The 26,707-nt window shown below is 44.3% G+C and overlaps 1 protein-coding gene across 1 annotated transcript in view; it reads right to left on the reverse strand.

Annotated features, from left to right (window-relative positions):
- Positions 1 to 26,707, reverse strand: part of UNKL (unk like zinc finger) — a 514,610-nt gene that overhangs the window by 147,780 nt on the left and 340,123 nt on the right. The gene's annotated exons all lie outside the window — the stretch shown is intronic.

The raw sequence follows: 26,707 nt of genomic DNA on the forward strand, positions 1-26,707 counted from the left end.
ACTGCTAATTACCACTCGACATTTTATGACCTTATTGATATCACTGCAACATTTACATTGAAATTATTGACAAGAAAACTGTGCATGGCGTGGGCGCGCGTTGTAGGAGTGGGGTGGTGGAATTGAGCAATTATCCAGTGCGCATGCACCGAGCACGACATCATTGATAGTTTTGTTAAAATGGAGGAGCGGTTCAGTGGGCGCATCTCCCAGCTGAAGCACATCGGTCACAATGTTAGTCTTTACTACCACTGAGCACAAGTCAGTGCTGGGGAGTTGTCCGCCAACTCCTTGTACCAGTTGTCTTTAGCGTCATCAGGGGGGTTGATGTATCCATAAGGCTCCTCCTCAATCATACTCCTCATAGGGCCGGGTTGGAAAAAAAAAAAAACAGGCCTTGGCTCAAAATCGGAAGGTGGATCTGGCTCCGTACCAGAGTCCGTATGATGATGGGGAACAACATCGCTGAATGGGCTCCAGGGGAGGCTGTGGTCTCGCGACCTAAGGCGTTCCGGATCCAGAACTAGACCCTGGTGACCCAATTGGCACCAATGGCGGACCAGCCAGCAGGAATTCAGTGGGGGCACCCGCCAAAACCGAGGGGCCTGAGATGCATTCCAGAGAGGTCACTCCACCCAAATCGGAAGTGCATGGCCTCATAAAACTCTCGCAGATGGGCAGGGGCAGCACAGACTCCGGGAAAGTCGGGGACTGTGAGCTTCGTAGAGTCAACAGGCAGGTGATGAGGAGCTTCAGAGATCGCTCCCGGAGCATCTTGGGTTCATGGCGCGACAGTCCACACAAGTCTTAGAGTTGTGGCCCAGCACCAGAAACAGATCAGGTGGGAGGGCCTGTCACAGACGTCTGGGCCAAAAACCACAGGGTTTTGGTGGGGGCTCCTTGCATACTGGGAGACAGAGTCTCAAAAATAGTCGACAAAGCATAAAAAAATTGTCCAAAATGTGTACAGAGGTAGCTCTCTGCGGAATTGCGCTGATGGCGCAGACAGAAAAGAACTGACGTCAGTGCACTGGGGTGCCACCTATATAGGCACAGTTCACACCACTTACGGAGTGGGCGGATTCAAGGAGCCAATCAACGCCACCTATCAGCATGCAGAGGGACTGCTCCAAACGTTTCCGTATCCAGTCTTGGGAATAGTCTAAGGTAAGAAGTCTCTATCAGATTTTCATATTTTAGCTGCTTGCGCCGAGAAAGATGTCCCACCCATGGTTTTTCTGTTGTAAGCTGAGATTTAGAGACAGGACCTGCCAGTCTATAGCATATGGTTCTTTGTGGGATGTATGTTGTCATTTTCTACCTGAGGAAAAGCGCCCCTTTGCCATGTATTGCCTTGTGAGTGATACAAAGCAGCATGAAGGAGGATCTTCTGATTACCAGTGGCGAGTTCTTATGGCAGAAGGCATATGAGCTTGTGGACTTACATGTAGTAGTAGCCTGGCAGCAGAATTCTGAATTTTATGTAATCTTCTCATGGCTGATAAAGGTAAGTCGTGACATAGAACATTAGCATAATCTAGTTTGGATAGGACAAGAGAGAATGTCACTTGGACTTTATATGGGGTTGGGGGGGGAGGATCCAGGGTGCCGGATGATGTTTTCATGGTTTGAAAGCTTGATCTAGATTTCTTACCCACTTAGGCATTCATGGAGAGCCTGGAGTCATTGGTAACTTCAAGGTGTCTTACCTCCTTGGGTAATTTGGGATATGTATATGACGGTATGGCACAACGCAGTTTATGGAAGGGGGGGGGGGGGATTCCAATATATGCACAACAATTTGTTTGATAAGACAGCGGTTAAAACCGTTCCACTGGCAAGAAGAGAGACCTCAAAGGTGAAAATATTTGACTTTCTGTGATGGCGCACATGTCTTAACAGAAGAATAAAATGCTTATGAGTGTGTTTGTGCATTAAACAGTTTTGTTAAAGCAAACTCCTTTTTGGGAATATGGAGACATATTTGTGTTCAACCACGCCTTGTGATCGATAATCTCATATGCAAAGGGGATTGCTGGAATTGCACTTCTCTGGAGCTGAATTCCTTGGAGTAGGGGCTTCTGATTAAGCAGCACTTGGCATCTCTTTTATGGCAGAAAATGTAGTACTGCCAAAGGTGGATGAGGGTACAGATACAGCATGATGATTTTTAAGCACCTTATTGGTTTGCATAGAGTAGTCACCGCTGTACTCTAAGTCTCATGCAGAAGGGCAGTGCCTCGAAGTCATGGTTGATTTTGTATATGGTTCTGACATTGTAGGTCATCATTGTTATGCGTGAAGATTTTCTCAACCTCTTGTCATCTCTTCTAGACAGTGAGTTTTTTGCAAGCAACGTCTTATCTAAGTTGAGCCCCTCAATGCGGACAACAATGGAGAGGACCAATATATTTCAATATCTTACATTTTCTCTTATTTCTTCCCCTGATGGGGCAGGTTATAATAAGAAGTGTGGCTTAAGGAGGAAGTATGACCTTCTGCCACTCAGAATTCTGTGACCCAGTCTCAGTGGCTTTCTTTAGTGTTTCGCCATTCTCCTGCTCTCTTACAGTCTGATTTACTCTCAGTCCATCAAAGTTCTCCTGGATATATTCCAACTAAAGTTTCATTCCCCCACCGTTCTGGGAGTATTGGGGAGTGGCGGGAGGAACAGATTAAATAAAGAGTATAATCGTTTGCCTCCAACGAAGGGACCCTTTATAAACAGTGCAGAAAGTCCAATTGTAGCAGCATTTAAAGACAAATCTCCTTCCCTGTCATGAATGCAGCGGTTGATGCCCCCGTCTAGGTGAAATATAAAACCATACAAAAATCTGGAGCTTATGCTAGGGCTGGCTGAAGTCCAGGAAAGACCAAATAGAAGTCACAATCAAGTAAAAGTAAAGTTTGAGATGGTAAACAGCACAGCTATTTCCAAGAGCTCCATCACATCTGTGCTGTAAAACTCTAAGTGATGGTGCCATCTAGGAAGAGCAGAGAGACAAGTTCTTCCGCCTTATTGGTTGTGATGTGGATTGTTTCAATAAGGTGAATGTGCTACTAAACAAACACAATTAATGGGTATATGGCAAGTTTAGCACTACTTATCGCTATTTTAATGTACCAGCATAGCCAGCCCAAAAACAGGAAACGTTTCAAGCATGTTATTCTAGTAAAGACACAGTGCTGCAGAGCTGAGGCTTTAAAGGGCCATCCAAATAACTGTTCACTCTGGAAACTAGGAGGCAAAACCTACACATGTTATGTCTTCTGCTGTAGTGTACAGTCTCTGAAAAATAACCTATGCTGCAAAGATGATTAGCAACATCAATCTTTAGAAACCAATTATGTTCTTTACAGAGCACTCTGCTTAGAATGCCTGTCCAGGTGTTCCAAGTCTTGATACTTGAAAAGCAGAATTCTCATTTTCTTTCTCACAATCCACAAGCTTAGACCTCATTAGATTTAAATGTCAGGAGGCTCGTGTCTTCACAGGGTCCGGACATTGATTCCATTGGTCACGCGGTGGACCCAGAAGTGACCTCATATTGAATCTGGTTTTGAAATTCTCTGAATCAGGGAAGAAAATGATCTTCTCTCCAAGAAAACTTGTTCAACTGTGGTATCGAGACACACAAAGTTCTGAGTCGATACGGAAGGGTAGCTGTTTTATGTGAGCTTCAGTTTGTATAGGGCAGATAAAGATCCCTTGTTTCTTGATGAGAGCAGCTACTACAACAATATTTTCATAGAATACTCTAAGGGCTGATATCAAATCCAATGGTAGGATCTTGAACTAGTAAGAATGTTTTACATTTTGTTTCAGGCTTCAAATCAAGTCAACTGCAATGGGCAGTGGCAGGTGAGCAAAACTCTAAAAGGAGGCACCATTAATTAAACAGCTAAGATGGTTGTAAAGTCTGCTGATGCCCTTTCCATAAACCTTTCATTATTTTTATACAAAAAGACAGTTAAACTCACCAGTGTGAGTTATCCCCAGTCAACAAATACATCTCAATAGGATATATAATTAGCAACATCAAAATGTCCCAGCTCTGGCATGGCATATTTGATATGCACAATACTATAAGCAGTAATGTTGGGTAGCAACCCATACTCCGTCATTACAATGCAAGGGATTTGATATCTATGGTGAGAGAGTATTGAGGAGGATGGAAGAAACCACAAACCAGCTCCCTCTATGTGGCTACATCCTACAAAATCTTTGGGTAATTTCTGACTTCAAACATATGTATGTAGGTCCTCAGAAACTCTAAGAGCAACTGTGTATGCGTTTTCTGTGCAAATAAGCTATTAGCCCTTGAGTCTTCCAGCTTTAACAATTCACTACAGCCCATAAATGCACTGTTGCCCCCGATTTACCCTCTGCTAATAACTATTTCAGAAGTGAGAACAGACTTGTTGCCCCCTCAGCCAAAGTAGGGATCTCACTAGACGTTTGGAATAGGTGCAGGGATAAATGCAAGGTATGTTTGTCTCTGCCTGTACAAGTTGATGCAAGGAACTCTTCACTCAGAAGTTGTCAACTGTGAGCAGCCTGGCTCAGGATTTTCAAAAATCAATGGGGAGGAGTGGAATATATAAGGTAAGAAGTGTGGAGCAGATGACTTTAATCCACCTTTGTTGTGTCTCAGAGAAGATCGGCAATAAAGTAGTTGGGGAAATGTGGGATCCCAACTTAATCAAAGTAATGGGCTGATCCTTCTCATTCAGGGACTCCTAAGACAAAGAAAGCTGATGCATTTGGCCCTGTGTTTGAAACAACACAGACCAATTTACCCTGAAAATATAATTTTTAACTGTATTGGTAAAGCCTTCAGCAATTTTGGTAGGGGGCAAAGGAGGAAAAGCAGTGAGCAACTATGACTTCGATGGTGTGCATAGTTAATGTCCCTAAAATGAGGTAAGGAGCAAAGGAGCTACTCTGCCTAACTGATCCAAATACATTACTGCTGAAATACACTGTCCTAACCTGTTGAAAGAGAATTATATCTGGGGTTCAGAGAATGAATGTAGGCGCCTTATGTAGAGTTGACAGCAAAAACAACACGGTGATAGCAGGAATGCTTGAATTAATCTCAGCCACTCGCTCTGGGCCACATTCCAGACCATTGTGCTCACTGTGCCACTACAACCAAGCTACACCTGACTTATGAGCCCCAATATGATTTGATTTTACATTTTAGAAAGCGCACAATTGCCTGAAGGTGTCTTGGTGCCAGTGTGATTCTGATTTCACCAGACCATCAAACCGAGAGCATTAAGGGATTATAACAAAGCTGAAAACAGCCAGGGTTTCCACTGGTTTTGGAAACAGACAATTGTCCTGACTTTTAAAGACAAGGGTAGTCTATTCCAAGCTTACAAGTAGAGTAAACAAAGCTCTGGTCTCCCCAAGTAGTTCTCCCAATTCTAGGAGTAATCACCGAACATGATGAGGCTTGTCATAATAACCTTTTCGGGGGGGATTGGGGGGGAAAGTACCAGCTGAATTTACTTTAAAGGTACGCTGGTCCTACTCCATCCAGAGCTTTATGAGCCAAGCACAAGGGCTTGAAAATGATCCTCTTCCTAACAGGGAGACTATAAAGCTCTCCCAAAGCATTAGATGCCAACTTAAATTTGGGAATTTTCTTTCGTAAACGACAAGCCATATTTTGCAACATTTGAAGCCGGTTTAATTCCCAAATAGAGGGAGTTGCAATGATCAAGCCTGAATAACACCAGGGAAATAACCAATTTTTGCAAGCCGGGTGGGATAAAGGGAAGTACCTTCCTCAACATTTTTCTAATAAAGAAACAAGTTGAAGTCAGTTTGTTTATCTGCTCAACAAATAACATATCAACATTAAAGAGGACACCCAAATGTCTTATTTTGGAGACTGGTAAGGGAGAAGGACCAAGCACCTGAGGTCACCATGATTGGTTCCAGAAAGAGACATTGTTGCCAAAAAGAAGAGCCTCTGTTTTTTGAGAATTTAACTTTAGGCAATTCCTGTGCATCCAACTAACGATGGCTGTCATGCAGCCATTGAACAGAGCAGCAACCTCCTCCACATTACCCGAGATCGACACCACAATCTGGGTATCATCAGCATATGCTGCTGAGGCAAAACCTAAAGAATGGATTTACTTGGCCAAAGGGGCGGCCACGTAAATATTAAACAGCGTAGGACTGAGGGATGATCCCTTGGATGCCCCACAAGGCAGGGTAAAAGATTTAGAGTTAAACTCCCAAAGGATCACCTTTTGTCCTCGATCATCTACAAATGACGAGAGGGGATCCAAGGCTGAGCTGGTAATCCCAATATCAGCCAGTGCTCCAAGAGGACCACATGGCTAACCATATCGAAGGCCGCAGACAGGTCCAAAAGGACCACCGCAGCCTTCCCATAATTGTCCAGGATGGATCTAACCTCTTCTGAGACTGCAACTAAAGCAGTTTCAGTACTATGGCCGGACCTGAAGCCAAACTGTGCCTCATGCAGGATTTAAAATTTCTCAAGGTGTTTGGACAAGGTTTTGTTAAGATGCTTTTCAATAATTTTGGCCGGGAAGAGTAACTGTGATATAGGTCTATAGGTATTCTCATTCAGAGGGTCTAAAAAGGGCATCAGGACAAAAAAGATGTTGGGTTACATGTGTTCCGGTTCAGGGAATACCCGACTTGGCAGTTCGGGCTTTCAAATTAAAGTGGCACAGATGGCAAAAGAACGATGGGTTGAAATGCTACCCTGAGCAATTGGTTAGACTTACTGCGAGCATTCCTCCCTTCACCTTTTGTGTGTTTGATGTACCACCCTAAGAGGTAAATGTATACCCTGATGTGGGTCCCATTCTCACTGTTCTACTGGAACCAAGAAACACCTGGCTGATGACCTCCAATCATGGTGGTCATTGATCGCCAGGAAAGCGACCACCATCCACTTACACTCAAATTAAAGGGGTCACAAATCAGAGAATCAACATGCCCCGAGACACTAATATCCATTCTAACTGTCCTGACAAATAATAGACTTAATGTCAGATGGGTGGATATATCTAACACTGAGAAGGTCATAAAAGAAATGTATAGATCTTTAAGTGTAGCTCTGACAGCACTAGAAGAACAGGACTGTACATCCTCTCAGATCATGGTTGCTCATTAAGAGTTGTTTTCAAGTTTGAAAGAACGCTTTGTGATATACGTGAAAAATAGGAAATATTCCCCGAAACTACAAGAATAGTTTAATCACCAATGAAGAGAGTTCAAACTGATCTTGTCAAAGCCCCAAAAAGCAAGTTGAGGTCTAACTTCATTAGCTGCAGAAGAAATATGATAAAGTGATAAAAGACCGCAAGGACCAGTGGAGTGTCAAGCTATCAGAGGATCTGCTGAAAAAAGCAAAGGGAAAGGATAGCAGAGGGTTTTAGCATCTGTTCACACATGATGGGCGTAGGCATCGCGCTCAGCCAGAATGCCACATTATCGCTCGTGAGTTGGTTAAGCATTTTACAGCTATTTATGCAGACCTAAAACTTGTGAAGGTCAAGAATAGCTCCATGTCCCCTCTTGTCATCAATGGTGTAGTAGGAGAGCCAGTGGTATCTACACTGGAAGAAACCATTAAAGCAATCCGTGCTCAATAGCGGGGAAAGCTCCTGGTCTTGATAGGATCCTCTCTGATCAGTAATTGTCCAAACCTTTGATTTGGGGACCTTACAAAAAATAAAACGTCCAATGCCATAACTACAGGAGTCCCAATCCCTAATTCCTGGAAAGGGGTTGAGATCAGCCAACGGACGTGACTGGAGTAGTATTGACACCTCCTCTCTACAAGATTCCCTAGTTAGAACCCAGCCAGACCTGGCCACAGACATTAATACGGCAGCTCACAGATTTTCCACCTGGATTAAAAACGCAGTGAATCCTTTGGCCCCCTTCAAGGTCTTCTCTAACAGGCGAAACAAGCCTTCTGAACCTTGGATCTCGGAGAAATTAAGAAATCAAATACAGATCTGTAGAAGGAAGGAAAGGAGGTGTAGACTGAAGTATGAGACAGCTGACAAAACACATCATAAGCAATCATTGATGGAGTATAAAAAATGCACTAGAGGAGGAAAAGCAAATATTTTACTTCGAAAATACAACAGGCAAATAACTCAACCAAGGAATTGTTTCAAACAGTGAAAAGCCTAGCTAAACTCCCAGAGCCTCCGAAGATGGGTGGCAGCAAGGAATTCTGCAATATATTTGCTGAATTTTTTAGGGACAAAGTGGAGGCATTGTATAAAGAGCTTAGCAGATATGGCAATACATTGATTGACATGCCCCCAGCTGGCTTGCCATTCTCCCCTGCCCACCTTCTGACCTGCTTCTCTCAACCTCCCATAGAGCAGATCATCCAAGTGGTTAAGACGTCTAAATCTGGGGCTCCGAAAGATCCCTGTCCCCCAAACATATTGCATCTAGTCCCGGAAGTGGTTAGTGAGCAACTGTTGGTCCTGTTTAAAGGGATAATTGGCTCAGCTGTTTTTCCTGCTGCATGGAAAAATGCATCAATGTTACCGCTACTGAAGAAATCTGAGCTGGACCCAGTTGAGCCAAGCAACTATAGACCCATTTCAAGACTACCCTTCCCCGCAAAAATATTGGAGAAAATACTTAATATGAAACTCTCAGCCTTTATCTCCTCCTAGAACGTTTTGGATCCATCGCAATATGGGTTCCGGGAGGGGCACAGTACAGAAATGGCCTTGATTATGGCCACTGAGGAACTGAGATCCATGTTGGATAATGGGGGAGGAGGGTCGCACTGATATTATTAGAACTATCGGCGGCCTTCGATACGGTGAACCACACTATTTTAATCAACAGACTCTCAGAATTAGATATTAGAGGAGCGGCCCTTAAACTGTTGACCTCCTTCCTCTCTGATAGAGTCCAATCAGTTGAAGCGGGGGCCTTTGCCTCAGGACAGTTCTCGGTCCCGTGTGGGGTGCCTCAGGGCTCGTCTCTCAGCCTCTCAGTGGTCTCGTACGCTGATGATACCCAATTGATGGTGTCAGTTTCCAGAAATATGGAAGAGACAGCAGATCGTTTCAATCTCTGTATGTCTCGGGTACATCAATGGATGAGTCTGAACTGCCTAAAAGTTAAAGCTGGAAAGACTGAGGTCCTCTTATTGTGCTCCGATACCTCTTTCTGGACACCCAGATGGTGGCCGACGTGCCTAGGAGACACCACAACACCTGTAAATGAGGCTAAAAATGTAGACATCATCTTCGATGATAAACTGACCTTCAAACATCAGATCACTTTCCTGTCTTCCTCTATCTTTTTCATTTTCATTTCATTAATCTTTATTTCGACTTCATAAGTCATAAAAGATGAACAATACAGATAAGACAATAAAAATCTGCACAATGAAATACATCATTAAGAGAAAGATAAGGTGGAATTACAGTGTCTGCAAAATATTGACCAGGAATCAGAACATCAATTAGTGCAAAAGAATTAATGTTATCAAAAAAGTTCTTCTGATATTCCATACAGCAGCTAAGTACTTGCTGACAGCAAATACAGTTAAAGGGGATAAGTCCGATTTCAACAATCGGAAGGCCTCCAGATGATGCCTGAAGCCCCAGTTTCTGCAGATGGGAATAATCCACTTTTTCCTGGATTTCGTATAAGAAGGACAAAAAAACAACATATGAGTTTCAGTCTCCAACACATCATTGCAAGCAGGACAATTTTTAGGAGATGAAGGGTGCCATCTGCTAGTAAGAGCTCTTATTGGCAAAGCATTGTGTCTCCATTGAAGGAATAGTTTCCTAAGACCAATAGGGTTAATATCGTCCAGGACTATCTCCAACTTGTAGTAGTCCTTCATAGTTAAAAAAGTAGTAGACATCAACCCAAGTGTATCATTAGTTATAGAAGCATTCAGATTGTGTTCGTAATATCTTGTAACCAGAGCTTTACGGGATATCCTACTACAAGCTTCTTGGGGGTTTATCCACAGGGCCGATAGACCCAGGCGAGATAATTCATTCTTTATATACACTAGCCATGCAATTTTTCGGACAGCTGGATGTTGATAAAGATCCATAAATTCAGGCCGGTAGCATGTAAGTTCGGGGGTTACCCAAAGTCGCCTCCAGAAAGTCAGAGGCTTCACACCGGATTCCTCCTTTAGTGATCTTAGTCCCATATCAAGCCTAAGGGGGAGAAGTGGTGAGCTCAGTGGTAATGCGGCTAGGTTCCGGAGGAACTTGTTTTCCGTAACAGTAATTTCAGGGGCACAATTATTGCCCCATAATTCTGCACCATACATTACTGCACCACGGGCCTGAGTTTTGTAGATTTCAAGTGGGGAGCCAATAGGGTGTATCATGGATTTATTCCACAGGTTTACTAAGCCCCCAACTTTTTGAGTTAATTTTAGATTAGATTTTATCTGGTGGTGAGACCATGTCAAGTTTTCATTCAGAGTCAGTCCCAAATATTCAAAGGTGTGTACTCTCTCCAGACTAATACCATGGATAACTGGATTGGGGCGAGTTAACCGAGGGGGGTTAAAGATCATAAATTTTGTTTTAGCTGTGTTGATCTCCAGCCCCCGATCGGCACAAAAAGAAACAAAGCCATCCAGGACTCGTTGGATACCCATGGGAGTCTTGGAGAGTAGCAGGGTATCATCTGCAAACATAATTGCTGAGATTCCTATACCTGCAAGTTTGGGAGCGTCTCGGTTAGAGACATGGTTCAGGTGTGAAATTAGTCCATTTACATAGAGGCAAAACAGGGTCGGTGCCAAAACGCACCCCTGCCTTACCCCCCTTCCAACGGAAAAGCTAGATGATAAACCACCATCACTCCCACATCTAACCTTAGCAAAGCTGTTGGTATGAAGGCGCACTATAATCTGCAAGAGGGGTTCTGGGATACCTAATTCTCGCAAGACATACCACAGTTTGGTGCGGGGGACTAAATCGAATGCCGCACGCAGATCAACAAAGACTGTGTAAAGAGAACCACCCTCGAGCTTGGCTGTCTTCCAGAAGAGCATACTCAATCTAAAAATCTGGTCAATTGTTGAGACGCCCTTTCTAAAGCCCGCCTGATAGTGACTCAGAATCTCAGACTCCATCATCCAGTCCAGGAGACGGTCAAGAATTAACCTAGAGAAGAGTTTCTGAGCAACATCTATCAGACTAATGGGCCTGTAATTTGCGGGGAGCAAAGGCGACCCCTTCTTGAAAATAGGGACAACTTCCGCGCCCAGCCATGAGTCAGGCACAGGCATGCCCCCGACAATTGCATTGAATATCATTGTGAGTTAGGGTGCCCAGACTCCGGATTCATGTTTGTACAAGTCGCCGGGAACCCCATCTAACCCGGGTGCTTTGCCTACGGGGAGGGCGGATATAGCGCGATGAACCTCGCTTAAGGCAAAATGGATCTGCTCAAAACCTGTGGAAATACCCAACACTGGGTTAAGCGTGGGAGGGTCAGAGCAAAGATATTCCTCTCGATAGAGAGTACTAAAGTGTTCTTCTCAAATTTCGGGGGCAATATTTGGTTTTACTGCTGCTTCAGGTTCAACTCCTCCAGTAGACACAATTAGCCAAAATCTACGAGAGTCTTTAACCTGGAGGGCAGATGTTAACCTGACCCAGTTTTCAGTAGCCCACTCAAGCTTTGCATGATGTATTACGTTGCGATAGGTTCGTCTCTTGTGTTGAATGTCATCCCTGCTAGCTTTCTTTTTTAGTGCGTTCAACAAATCACGCTTAGCCAGAATGCATGCTCTATTATACCATTGATGGCGTCTGGTAATCCTATTCCTACAGGAGACGTTAGGGTTAAATATGTCGGCTAGGCTGGTAAATATTCTTTGTTAACTACAGCCAATTTTACATGGCAATCAGGGGAGGGATACTTGTCCATAAAAGTATGGACATCATCCAATGCTGTGCCTACCCTAGCGTAAACTCGGGATAACTCCCCTTGGTTAGCGGCCATTTTAGCCCATTTAACCCTGCGTTTATTGTTGGCCAAGAAAGCCCTGTTTGGTACCACAGATTTAGGTGATGATAAAGAGTCACCCGGACATAGGCCTAATAAAGAAACGTCCAATATCAAGGGATTGTGATCACTTTCCCCCCTTGGTAGCACCACAAAATCACATACTCTATTCCACTCCTTGCACTGAACAAAAATATAATCAAGTCTAGCCTCTCTGACCTTCAAACATCAGATCACTTCCCTGTCTTCCTCTATCTTTTTCAACCTGAAGATGATTAGAAAAATACACCCCTTCATTCCACCGGAGTCAGTAAAAATTCTGGTGACAGCACTGGCATTGTCCAAATTGGACTATGGGAAAGCGCTTTATGTAGGGATCCAAAAGCAGCATCTTCAAAGGCTACAATAGCTTCAAAATGCAGCGGCCAGATTACTGCTGGATATTCCAAAATTCCAGTCAGTCTCGCCGAAGGTGAAGAGCCTACATTGGCTCCCTGTGGAGAAGAGAATTATATTCAAAGCCCAATTTCTAGCTTTTAAGGCACTCCATAGGGTGGGCCCCAACGTCTTGAAAAAGCAATTGAAATGGTATATACCAACCCGAAATTTGAGGTCAGCTCACTGCAAACTCCTTCAAACGCCCAGAATTAAAAGTTTGTTGGGGCGGAAGAAGTTTTTTTTCGGGAACCGTTAAAACCTGGAAAGTGCTTCTTGGCGAGAAAGAACTGTCCAACTCTCCTGGCCTTCAGAAAAGCTTTAAAACCCTGGCTTTGTGTAAATTAATTTTCAGTTCTGGATTGCGTACTAACCTTCTCTTTCCATCTGGATCAAGCGCCTAGACGCCATCTGGCATTTGTGCGCTATATAAATGTTTAAATCAAATCATACTGATCTTTAAGAAAGGATCTAAAGAAGTCCCTGCTAACTATCGGCCTATTTGACAAAACTATGGGAGTGGATATCGTCCAAGAACGTGCTGTTGCACAACCAGGCTGGGTCCAAGGCCAAGATAAGTATGGTTGACCAGGTGCTATGGTTCCTGGCAATATAATGGAAAAACGTTGACATAGATCAGGCTCCCTGTTTGTCGTATTTGTGGATCTGTGAGCCGCCTTCGATCTTGCCTCAATTGTAAAACTCTGGGAGATCTTGGGAAACACGGGGGGGTCCCCCACTGGTCTACCATTTTTGATCCAGCAACTACACACAGATAACTTTGCTAGAGTCAGGTAGGGACCGGGAGGGGAAACCACGGTGGACATCCCTATTAGAAAAGGTGTTCACCAAGGCTGTGTCCTGGAACCCACACTTTTTCGTTATTCCTCATTGGCTGTATTCATGACTTCCTGGACTGCAAGAATGACTAGACTAAAAGTTCTGGGTTTATCATTTGCGGATGACCCACTTCTCCTTTCAAAAACTTCGAGGGGCTTATGTACCCTTCTGGAAAAGTTTAGTCTCTTCTGCAAAGATCATGGCCTTGAATTAAGTAGTAGGAAAATCAAATATATGGTGTTCCATCCCTGGAAAAAGCTAGGGGTAACATAGTCCTAGATGGTGCCATATTTGAAAGGGTCTTTGAATTTGATTACTTTGGGGTGAGACTCTACGACTCCCATTAATGATCTGCACAGATTGAGAAAAGCTCACTGACCCTAAAGCATAGAGGATGGACTAATATTAGATTTACTAATCGGGCCTCTCCATATCCTAGCTCACTGGCCCTGGAGATTTATAAGGTACAAGCATGCGGGGCAGCTTTGTACCTGGCAAAATTACAGGTCTTTTGCAAGCTCCACTCACTTAATAGAAGGGAAAATTATTTGACTGAATCTTTGTTGACACTTCCCGCCAGTGCTCCACTACTTCCACTAAGCTTCGACTTAAACCTAAAACTAATCTAGGATACAGCATGCTCGCTGGATTGCTCCCCTTTGCCGGATTCTCTGGCTTGAAGTCTGGCGTAATGCTTTGAGAATTTGTAAAACAGACAACAGGAGTAGCTCTGTCTATTTTGATCTCCAATTACTTGCAGTCAATTTGGCATATCAGATCCAGGCATGCAGTCAAAAAATAAAAAGCCCTAGAGGTGTTTTAGCGTGTGTTCCAATGCATTGCACTTAAATTATTATTAAGCCAGACATGTATCCTAAGCTATTCCTTATTTTTACAGATCCTTAACAGTATTCTTCCGTATAGCATAGCGGACCCTTTTGGAGTTCACCTCTGGGACTCTTAAAGGTTTTTGTTTATCTGCTGAAGCTCAGTATGTTCATATGTTTTTACATTGCACTTTTATGGTTCTGTGAACTGAAATAAATTTGATTGATCTAGGGTGAAACCAGCCATGGATGGCTTGTGTTCTGGTTCAGGGAGGATATGGCGTGGTAGTTTGGGCGGGACTGTTCCTACTGGGGCAGCGTCAATACTGGTTTGCATAAGGCTGGATCCAAACTAAGGTCGCATGGTGAGCAAAAGAACGATTGGTCGGAATGCTACCTTGAGCAATTATCAGTGGTTAAACTTTTTGGAAGGATTCTTCCCATCATCTTTTGTGTGTTGTCTAGAGTTGAAGCAACAGAAATTACATGAATAAACGTAGACTTGCTGAATGGTTCAATGGCCTTGGTTTGATGGACTTTAATTTGTGTCAAATTCCAAATTATGATAAATTTGGTAAACCTCAGGGACTGGTAAGAAATCAGGGTCAAATCAGAAATAGTTCTCCTTGAATGATTCATAAGACATCTGATTCTTAATTAAAAAGCCTTCAGACACCAAACACTCCAAATGGGATGGTTGCACCAGAGATGAGGCCCTGTAGCCAATAAACAGTGATAATGGTATAATTTTGCAGGGTTATCATCAAGATATCTTTATTGATTTTGATTCTGAAAAAAAGGTCTTGTGCTTATCTTGCCTTCACCAATAGCACCTACTCTCTCGAAATTCGGGGTTGTGTGACACAGTTTTGAATGCAACTCAGATGAAGTTAATTGTGACAGCCTGGGACACTGGCACTGATTTGGTATTTTTGAGATCAGAAGCACAGGTTTGGTGCTGTAAAGAAACCTGGAGTGTGACTCCTTTTGCGAGCATGCTTCCATCTCTGTAACAACTAGAAAAGGGCTTCTTGGTTGCTCAAATACAGGCCTCAAAATTTGGGTTTGGCTTCTCACATATAATTAAATACTAGTGAACCCTAACTTACTATATGCCAAGAAAGAAGAGCACATGGTCATAGTGACAAACTGGTTACAGAAAATCTGGCCAACTAAATCCCTAACAGATCTTTACCCTGAGAATAGTTGTGGCTTCAAGCTTTGACAAAGAAGACGTGCATGGTCTAGTGTTGTTGGTCTCCTCTCACCTCAGGTCTATTAAGTGGCCTCCTATACATGAATTGCTCCTCTTCTCTACAAAATGAAATAATTCAAAAATGTTTAACTATTCTTACAGATTGACAGCTACTTCCACCAATCAAGGCCAGGGGATTTCAATTAATATTTTCACAATGATTCCCTTTAAAAAAAGACAAGAAAACAAAAAAAAAACAGGTTGAAGGCAGGGATCATCATCCACAGATTTCTATTCAGTTGCTTCATGCAGGGAGAGCATGGAAAGATTTCAAGGAGTCGGCTAATAACCATAATGCGAGAGATTTTTGAAGATTGATGACAGAATGGATCCCTTTACTAGGTCAAAGTTAGAAAAGACTTGGGAAACCAAAGCTCAAGTAAAGCACCCTGGGCAGATTACACTGTTGTGTATCTCTATAAAATGGATATTGATATCTGGGCCCCAGTACTCGTAAATTCTTACTGTAATTTTAACGATCAGGAGATTTCTCTTGGAAGGGTGCTGGCAGAGTGTATGTTTTGAAGAAAATGGACCAGGTATGCCCAGCACATTGCAAGCAGATTTCATTAATAGACAAAGTGGGCAAAGTATTCAGGAAGTTACTTTGTCCCCTGTTTGAAGGCGGTCAGACCTTACACTCATTTTGCACATCAGAGAAAAGAAAGGCCTCAGTAAGTTCAAGATGGTAGCAATGTAAAAGGAACTCAGATTAGAGATTTAGGGATCTGGAGGATTTACCATCTAGGTCTGAGATGGTGGATGAGCAAGACTTTGCATTATGAGAGGGAGGCCGTCATTCTTGAACAAGTGTCAACCAACTGCAACCCAAAGTTTGGACCTAGATGATCCGAATCAGTTGAGGAATCTACGAGAAGGGTCTTACTCGTTCCTTCCTGTTTCATGCCATTAGAGGCAATATAAAAGGCCAGGGTTTTTATAGAAGCACACTATCGGGCAACATTGCAAGTGTGTGGGCTTTCTGTTCTTCTGTGTAGTTTTCCTGGCAGCCCTTGCCCCAAGTTAGCCCAGACTAGGACAAGTCCTTGTTTTTTGGTGTTTTGTGCTTATTTACAGTCACAAGCGGTTTCCAGTAGACAAGGTTCTTTCACGTTGTCTGGGCCAGCATTCTCCGGGCCATGCAGATGGGGAGAAATATTCAAGTGTTTTTTCTACAATTGTTGTGCTGTTCTTTATTTATGAACTTTATTAACTTTGTCATCTCCTGAATGTGTTCCCATGTCCTAGAGCATTCAATCTGATAAAGTGGTTTTTCGCCCCATTTTTCCTTACTGTATTCCTGTATACCCGCTGCTTTCTCTTTCCTAGCACATTATTTATACATAATGTGACCCCTGGGACGCCTGTGGCTATTAACTGTGGTGTGCTCATCCCATGTAGCAGATTCCTGACAAAGGATTCCTGACAAAATGGTAATATCTCGCTTAATGGGGATTTTTGGGAGGAAATTGGCACCCTGGAGAAAAACTTTAGGTAATAGTTTTCTTAGCGGAAGTGTTCTATGCTCAATTGTTTCAATGACAAGCTTTGATCCAGTCAACATATCTCCTTTTATGGATTGTATTGTGCAGTGCTGGATTTAACCAGCCTATTTGAGCATGTGGTGGTAGGCGTACACAGGAGGTATTATATTAAACTTTCCCAATTAACAAGGGGTAATGCCATGCTTGCCCCATAATGACATCCCAGTTTAATATGTTATTAACTTATGTCCTGGTAGAACAGTTGAAGTTTCTTAAAAGGTACCTACAGTGGGGTATCATCACGTTATCATTCGGCTTTTCACAGGTGATGCGATTTAAAAGGGTCGCACAGAAAATGCAAAAGAACTACTGCTGGATGAAACTTTTGTATTACTGCAGGGAGAAATCTTTTGTTATTAATTCGTTTAAAACCATTGTTATAAAAATGGGTAGTAAAAATACACACAAAGTGGCATTTTTCTCTTCTTAGGTCACGAAAACCACGTAATTATTGCTTCTTATGGCTGCCGGGATTTCAGGTTTGTATGACTGGTTCTTAGTATTCCCAGATTACAGAAAGTAAACTGCCTTAAACTCCTTTATTTGGAGGTGTCCTAAAGTTTGACCACCATTTAAGTTGTTATTCTGTATCAAAGGTTTAACTTGTTCAAGAGGTTAAATCAATTACAGCTGCATCTTCTGTAGTAGAACAGTGGAGCCTCTTACGCTGCTCTCAAATAGACAGAGTGGAGAATAGATTCCTGGCGGCAGTTAGGGCAGTTTAGAACCCGGATTCCAATCATCCATTTAAAAACTGAAATAAGGTATACTGTACCAGTTTGGTGGTTGCCTTAAACCTCTTTTGTTCTGGGTTTTCGGTGGTTAAACTCTAGCCTATAAACGTCATACAGATGTGATTGTAGAACCCCAGTGCCACCTGGTTTGACTTGGCTCAGATATGTGGAGATCTACCTGCCAGAAACCTGATTTGTTCAATATGTGTGCTTCTACTGACTGCATAGTTGGGAGAGATCTCAAAAAACTGAAATCTGCTCACTGGGAAAGACAAAGGTCTGTCCCTTACTGGGTCACTCTGCTAGCACAGAATGCTATTATTGGATGAAAAACAATAGGTGGAACACAAGAGTTAAATTTGCATGAACAGTTGTGAATTAGAGAATCACATTTGAATGAAATGTGCCCCCATGCCTCTGACATGGTGAAGAGACTCTTCCTAATGTTTAGTCGAGGGGGATCTCTTATATATAACTATGCTGCAAGGACAACAGCACCCATTCATCATCCCATGTTTCCAATTGTGATAATGTATCTATTATGCTGCTTTACTTTCTGTTTTGTCTGCTCAAAGCTGGATTAAGGAAACAATGGTTGAACCCATCATAAATACCAGCACAGGAGGAGGATTATAGAAGTCTTAGTTTTCCTTGGCAGTACACAAAGAAAGGGATGAATGCCTGATACACCAATGTCTGTGAGGAGTCTAAAAATATTAGGGCCATTAACTGTGCCTTTTAAAGGAAATTGCTTCTAAGGTTTATACTGCACTTACTGAGGTCATGATAGTTTTAAATACTGCTGCTATCTGCTAGTTTTATTTTAAAGAGAATTTCTTACTTTCTTTACAGGGGATAAAGTACATTGGATATAGTACAAATGAATCCAATGCTTTACTGATTAACTAGTGTTTGATCCTTTATATAGTGCCCTTTTATAATGTTGTGTGTGTGTTACATTGTACATTTTATATTGTAATAACGTTGCGAACCCTGAGTGTCAAGCCTTTTACTTTCCCTCTCTGGTGGTGCAGATGGCTTTGGGGTAGACACATGCCTGCATCAGACACCTGTGATGACTGAATCCAATTTCAGATCTGCTTTGAGGAAATGCTGGTACTGTTTCGGGGATCTATACCTCTTCAGTAAGCGTGGTGCCAGTGCTTTAACTGTAGCTAGCGTAAAAGGTTGCCCTCCGCTATTTCTAAATGACCCAGTGCTAAGGGCAATAGAGGATTTGGTGTTGCCCTTGGTTGGAGGGTTTCAAGTTTTACAGAAAGGACTGGTCTCTGATAAAATATTCACTTTAGATCCTGTTCCAAGTAACTCCTGAAATATCTTAATGTCGTTCACCGGTAAAGCCCCGACAGAGGAGGTGAGGTAGGTGTGCATGATGTTTGAAACTCAAACAAGTACAAGTAAGGAGATCGGGATATGGTAGATGATCTCCTTCATCTACCCATGGGAGTACTGTGAGGAGAGTTGGGTTTGCTACCTGTAGGCTGCTGTGGGAAAGTAGGCTTCCATTTTCTAATTTGGAGACATGAAAGTTGCTTCCAATCATTTCCTCGGAGGAAAAAGATCAAGGGACCTTACATGGTTCTGAAATGGATCTAAAATGGGATGATTGGCTCTTTTTGGGCATTAGAATATGGCCACATCCCCAGATCTGGCCCCTTTACCTTATTGCCCAATAAAGCAAAAGTCTCCTCTCTTTGTCTCTTATTTGGAAAGGGTTGAGGTTGCATGTTCAGTGAACGTCTAACTAGGTAAATGTCTCAGAATAAGTTGAATGGATAAAAGATTGTGATATAGACCAGACTGTGCGAGACGTAAAGAGAGAAAATACTTTGTCACTTCGACATCGATGGTAAAGCAGTCAATGTCAATCTTGCCCTTTTCACCGTCGACTGTGTGACAGTAGCCAATGACTGTGGTCAATGTTTCAACAGAGATGATGATTTCTTCAACACGGACCTTGAATGTCTAAACATCAACAAGGTTGTATGTTATCCATTGATAGCCAGGGCTGTCCTTCGACATCGAACAGATCAGCGCTCATGCTCTCGATGTCAAAGTTAATATTTTCAACTTCATTCTCTGGTGGTGACACAAATGGTAGTAGCATATTTCTCTGCCACTTGATTTTCTCTCCCTGCATCTAGCTCTAGGGGCGTCCTTGTCAGGAGGAGGCAGACTTGTTCAGGCACGTTGGAAAACTGATCTTTCTAGCCTTCTCCTTTTCTTCCTCGCTTTCATATTTTCAAGTGTGGCTCTTAGTCTGATGCACTCGCATCGGTCAAAAGTACATATGGGCCTGATTACGTTCAAGGACAGAGCCATTTTTTAGTGTGGTTTCCAAGGAAGGAAACTATTCAAAAAGGTGTGGGGTTCGTGTATGCAGCAGGGAATATTCAACAGTTTTTGATTCATATTCATGAAGATCCTCTGAATGCAGAACCAGAGTTTTAAAAAAAAGAGCTTTTATTGACAAAAAGATAGCACTCAATATTTTTGTTTAATAAGCAAAAAAAATATGCTGCATGACTCACTTGTTGCCCAAGGGGACTGCATGACTCACTTGTTGCCCAAGGGGACAGTACAGGTGGTTGTGTATAACTCACGCGACCGCAATCCTCTGCTGATGACGTCAGATATTACATCACTGTATTTAGACACTTATTTACCCATGTCTTCTTCCATTAATCTTTAGCTATACATATATTACAAATATTTATTTTTCATAAAGACACATATGTCATCAGTGATGTAATATCTGATGTCATCAGCAGAGGATTGCGGTCGCGCGAGTTATAGTTGCCTGCACTAACTATAACGGGGGAATTTCATTGGTTTTTTACGAAATGTCCAGCTAACTATAACATGTGTGAAACCTATGGTTTTTTAAGTGAATTTGCAAGGTTTTTTAAATGCTAATTCCTAACTATAACGTGTGTGAAACCTATGGTTTTTTCCAGTGAATTTGTACGGTTTTTTAAATGCTAAGTTATGTATTTATAATTTTTTTTTGTTCAGGCTTTTTTTTTTTTTAAAATCATGAGGTGTGCGCGCTGTGGGCTCTCGGTGCGCTTCGCGCACCGAGCACCCACGGTCCGCAGTGCAAGCCGTGCGCGCACGGTGCGCGCACCTCGCGATTTAAAAAAAAAAAAAAATGTTTTTTTCTCCCTTGGGGGTCCTTCTGTGACCCCCTGACCAAGGCTAGGGGGTCAGGAAATGTCCACTCTGCCCCCTTTTCACGTTCTCCACCTTTTTTTTTTCACCCCCTCAGACTGCGAGAGACAAAATGGCGGCCGACACTTCCTGGTTTCGACTGATTCGAATGTTTACCGACATCTAACAACCAATCAGAATTGCGCTCGCGCACGGCAGGGTGCGCGCACAGTGCGCGCACGGTGCGCGCGTATAGATATTGATATGCTTTTAAATGCTATTTTCTCAGGAAATACTGAACAGATTTCCACCAGACCTGCAAAAGGCACTTCCTTGACCTTATGGCTACCTCTCTGCCAAATTTCTCGTAATTCTGTTCAGCCGTTCGGGCTGTAGCTGCGACTAAAGGTCCTATGGAAAAATGCATGGGGAAAACGCGTTTTGGGACCCCCCCTTTTTCTCGGCCCCCGCTTGACGAATCACCCCGAGACTTTCAGGGTAGGAGCTGAGCGGAGCGCCCCATTAGTTTTGAAAATTTCGCGAGGATTCGTCAACCGGCGCCAAAGTTATTCAAAATAGAATTTTGAGATTTCCTATGGAAACTAGGTTGTAACTATAACTATCTACTGGCGACCGCCAGTAGATTTTATATATATATATATATATATATATATATATATATATATATATATATATATATATATATATATATATATATGCTCCAAGGTGCCCACAGGCAAGGTTGCACTCATCCAGCAGCACTTCACTTACAAGCGGGTAAAGGACATCTCCGCATGCCGGTCTGCAGCTCTCATGTCTCGATTTAAAGCCTGACGCGTTTCTGAGCCTTCGCTCGTCTTCAGAGGCTCGACTTGAGTATGGCGCTTTGACACTCCCACTATTTAAACCATAAACGCCCAGGATTGGGCAAACTCCAATGAGTTTGAACGCACTGCATTGTGGGACTAATAGTCCGTGTCATCTCCCTGTATGGGTGCGTCTCTGCCATTTCACAGCCCTGGATGGGCCCCGGGATGCAGGTGTCCATTGATCCCTCGGCTGCTGCCTCACTTCAGAGGCTCGGCGAATTCCGGCCCCCGTGACCCCCATTTTTCTCGGGGGGGTGCAAACCTTCGCGGCTGGGCTGCCGCGTGTCAATTAAAGCTCCAAGGTGCCCACAGGCAAGGTTGCACTCATCCAGCAGCACTTCACTTACAAGCGGGTAAAGGACATCTCCGCATGCCGGTCTGCAGCTCTCATGTCTCGATTTAAAGCCTGACGCGTTTCTGAGCCTTCGCTCGTCTTCAGAGGCTCGACTTGAGTATGGCGCTTTGACACTCCCACTATTTAAACCATAAACGCCCAGGATTGGGCAAACTCCAATGAGTTTGAACGCACTGCATTGTGGGACTAATAGTCCGTGTCATCTCCCTGTATGGGTGCGTCTCTGCCATTTCACAGCCCTGGATGGGCCCCGGGATGCAGGTGTCCATTGATCCCTCGGCTGCTGCCTCACTTCAGAGGCTCGGCGAATTCCGGCCCCCGTGACCCCCATTTTTCTCGGGGGGTGCAAACCTTCGCGGCTGGGCTGCCGCGTGTCAATTAAAGCTCCAAGGTGCCCACAGGCAAGGTTGCACTCATCCAGCAGCACTTCACTTACAAGCGGGTAAAGGACATCTCCGCATGCCGGTCTGCAGCTCTCATGTCTCGATTTAAAGCCTGACGCGTTTCTGAGCCTTCGCTCGTCTTCAGAGGCTCGACTTGAGTATGGCGCTTTGACACTCCCACTATTTAAACCATAAACGCCCAGGATTGGGCAAACTCCAATGAGTTTGAACGCACTGCATTGTGGGACTAATAGTCCGTGTCATCTCCCTGTATGGGTGCGTCTCTGCCATTTCACAGCCCTGGATGGGCCCCGGGATGCAGGTGTCCATTGATCCCTCGGCTGCTGCCTCACTTCAGAGGCTCGGCGAATTCCGGCCCCCGTGACCCCCATTTTTCTCGGGGGGGTGCAAACCTTCGCGGCTGGGCTGCCGCGTGTCAATTAAAGCTCCAAGGTGCCCACAGGCAAGGTTGCACTCATCCAGCAGCACTTCACTTACAAGCGGGTAAAGGACATCTCCGCATGCCGGTCTGCAGCTCTCATGTCTCGATTTAAAGCCTGACGCGTTTCTGAGCCTTCGCTCGTCTTCAGAGGCTCGACTTGAGTATGGCGCTTTGACACTCCCACTATTTAAACCATAAACGCCCAGGATTGGGCAAACTCCAATGAGTTTGAACGCACTGCATTGTGGGACTAATAGTCCGTGTCATCTCCCTGTATGGGTGCGTCTCTGCCATTTCACAGCCCTGGATGGGCCCCGGGATGCAGGTGTCCATTGATCCCTCGGCTGCTGCCTCACTTCAGAGGCTCGGCGAATTCCGGCCCCCGTGACCCCCATTTTTCTCGGGGGGGTGCAAACCTTCGCGGCTGGGCTGCCGCGTGTCAATTAAAGCTCCAAGGTGCCCACAGGCAAGGTTGCACTCATCCAGCAGCACTTCACTTACAAGCGGGTAAAGGACATCTCCGCATGCCGGTCTGCAGCTCTCATGTCTCGATTTAAAGCCTGACGCGTTTCTGAGCCTTCGCTCGTCTTCAGAGGCTCGACTTGAGTATGGCGCTTTGACACTCCCACTATTTAAACCATAAACGCCCAGGATTGGGCAAACTCCAATGAGTTTGAACGCACTGCATTGTGGGACTAATAGTCCGTGTCATCTCCCTGTATGGGTGCGTCTCTGCCATTTCACAGCCCTGGATGGGCCCCGGGATGCAGGTGTCCATTGATCCCTCGGCTGCTGCCTCACTTCAGAGGCTCGGCGAATTCCGGCCCCCGTGACCCCCATTTTTCTCGGGGGGGTGCAAACCTTCGCGGCTGGGCTGCCGCGTGTCAATTAAAGCTCCAAGGTGCCCACAGGCAAGGTTGCACTCATCCAGCAGCACTTCACTTACAAGCGGGTAAAGGACATCTCCGCATGCCGGTCTGCAGCTCTCATGTCTCGATTTAAAGCCTGACGCGTTTCTGAGCCTTCGCTCGTCTTCAGAGGCTCGACTTGAGTATGGCGCTTTGACACTCCCACTATTTAAACCATAAACGCCCAGGATTGGGCAAACTCCAATGAGTTTGAACGCACTGCATTGTGGGACTAATAGTCCGTGTCATCTCCCTGTATGGGTGCGTCTCTGCCATTTCACAGCCCTGGATGGGCCCCGGGATGCAGGTGTCCATTGATCCCTCGGCTGCTGCCTCACTTCAGAGGCTCGGCGAATTCCGGCCCCCGTGACCCCCATTTTTCTCGGGGGGGTGCAAACCTTCGCGGCTGGGCTGCCGCGTGTCAATTAAAGCTCCAAGGTGCCCACAGGCAAGGTTGCACTCATCCAGCAGCACTTCACTTACAAGCGGGTAAAGGACATCTCCGCATGCCGGTCTGCAGCTCTCATGTCTCGATTTAAAGCCGGACGCGTTTCTGAGCCTTCGCTCGTCTTCAGAGGCTCGACTTGAGTATGGCGCTTTGACACTCCCACTATTTAAACCATAAACGCCCAGGATTGGGCAAACTCCAATGAGTTTGAACGCACTGCATTGTGGGACTAATAGTCCGTGTCATCTCCCTGTATGGGTGCGTCTCTGCCATTTCACAGCCCTGGATGGGCCCCGGGATGCAGGTGTCCATTGATCCCTCGGCTGCTGCCTCACTTCAGAGGCTCGGCGAATTCCGGCCCCCGTGACCCCCATTTTTCTCGGGGGGGTGCAAACCTTCGCGGCTGGGCTGCCGCGTGTCAATTAAAGCTCCAAGGTGCCCACAGGCAAGGTTGCACTCATCCAGCAGCACTTCACTTACAAGCGGGTAAAGGACATCTCCGCATGCCGGTCTGCAGCTCTCATGTCTCGATTTAAAGCCTGACGCGTTTCTGAGCCTTCGCTCGTCTTCAGAGGCTCGACTTGAGTATGGCGCTTTGACACTCCCACTATTTAAACCATAAACGCCCAGGATTGGGCAAACTCCAATGAGTTTGAACGCACTGCATATATATATATATATATATATATATATATATTACCTACTGGCGGTCGCCAGTAGATAGTTATAGTTAGGACCACGTTTCCATAGGAAATCCGCAACATTCTATTTTGAATAACTTTGGCGCCGGTCGACGAATCCTCGCGAATTTTTCCAAATAGGTGGGGCGCTACGCTCCGCTCCTACCCTGAAAGTCTCGGGGGGATTCGTCAAGCGGGGGCTGAGATAAAAGGGGGGTCCCAAAACGCGTTTTTCCCATGCATTTTTCCGTAGGACCTTTAGACAGGGCTACAGCCCAAACGGCTGAACAGAATTACTAGAAATTTGGCAGAGAGGTAGTCCTCAGGTCAAGGAAGTGCCTTTTGTAGGTTTGGTGTAAATCTGTTCAGTAGATTCTGAGAAAATAGCCTTTAAATCAATATATATATCTGAGCCAGCTTACGGTGCGCTTACGGTACGCTTACCGTACGCGTACGGTGGCGTGCGCGAGCGCGATTCTGATTGGCTCTTAGATCTTAGTAAACATTCGAATCGGCCGAAACCAGGAAGCGGCGGCCGCCATTTTCTCTCTCGCACTGAGAGTGATTTCTAAAATATAAAGCCCAAAAACATGTAAAGGGGCTGTTTAGACAGCTCCCACACACATAGCCATTTTGAGGGAGTCCCGAAAGATCCCCCAAGGCCAAAAACGGAATTTTTATTTTTTTGGTAATTTCGCCGATTACGCTTACCGTACGCGTACGGTAAAAAATTTAAAAAAAAAATAAAAATTATCCACACTCTCTCCACCCCGTGTGCAATTGGTGTCCGCAGGGCACCAATTGTGCATGGCTTATTAGAGATGAGATAAACTAAAATATTTTAAAAAAAAATAATAAAAAAAAAAATTATCCACACTCCCTCCACCCCGTGTACAAATGGTGCCCGAAGGGCACCATTTGTGCATGGCTTATAAAATCTACGAAAAATTAAAATATTACCTTTCAAAACGAAGTGCATCATATGTCCTCCATGTGCGCACGGTGCGCGAAGCGCATCGTGCGTACATGGCCCACCTAGCGTAACGTGGGCATGCGGTGCGTGTAGCGCACCGCGTGCCCACCGTGCGTGCACGGCACTAACTGCGTAAAGTGGGCGCGCGGTGCGCGAAGCGCACCGTGCGCGCACGGAACGAACTGCGTTAAGTGGGCGCGCACGCCACGAATGGCGTAAAGTAACTTAGCATTTAAAAAACCGTACAAATTCACTGAAAAAACCATAGGTTTCACACACGTTATAGTTAGGAATTAGCATTTAAAAAACCTTGCAAATTCACTGAAAAAACCATAGGTTTCACACATGTTATAGTTAGCGGAAATTTTACTGATAAAAAACCAATGAAATTCCCCCGTTATAGTTAGTGCAGTCAACTATAACTCACGCGACCGCAATCTTCTGCTGATGACATATGTGTCTTTATGAAACAAAATATTTGTAATATATGTATAGCTAAAAATGTATGGAAGAAGACATGGGCAAATAAGTGTCTAAATACAGTATTAGCATCAGCAGAGGATTGCGGTCGCGTGAGTTATAGTTGCCTGCACTAACTATAACGGGGGAATTTCATTGGTTTTTTATCAGTAAAATTTCCGCTAACTATAACATGTGTGAAACCTATGGTTTTTTCAGTGAATATATATATATATATATCTTCCTTTATGTTTTTACAGTTTTCCATGTTTTTTTACAAGATAGTGTCTTTGGTCAAATGTACTTGTTATCACTGTTTTAGTTAACCGATCTTGTCAAAAAAACTAACAGAA

The sequence above is a fragment of the Triturus cristatus genome, chromosome 10, assembly GCF_964204655.1.
Source record: "Triturus cristatus chromosome 10, aTriCri1.1, whole genome shotgun sequence".
NCBI lineage: Eukaryota > Metazoa > Chordata > Amphibia > Caudata > Salamandridae > Triturus > Triturus cristatus.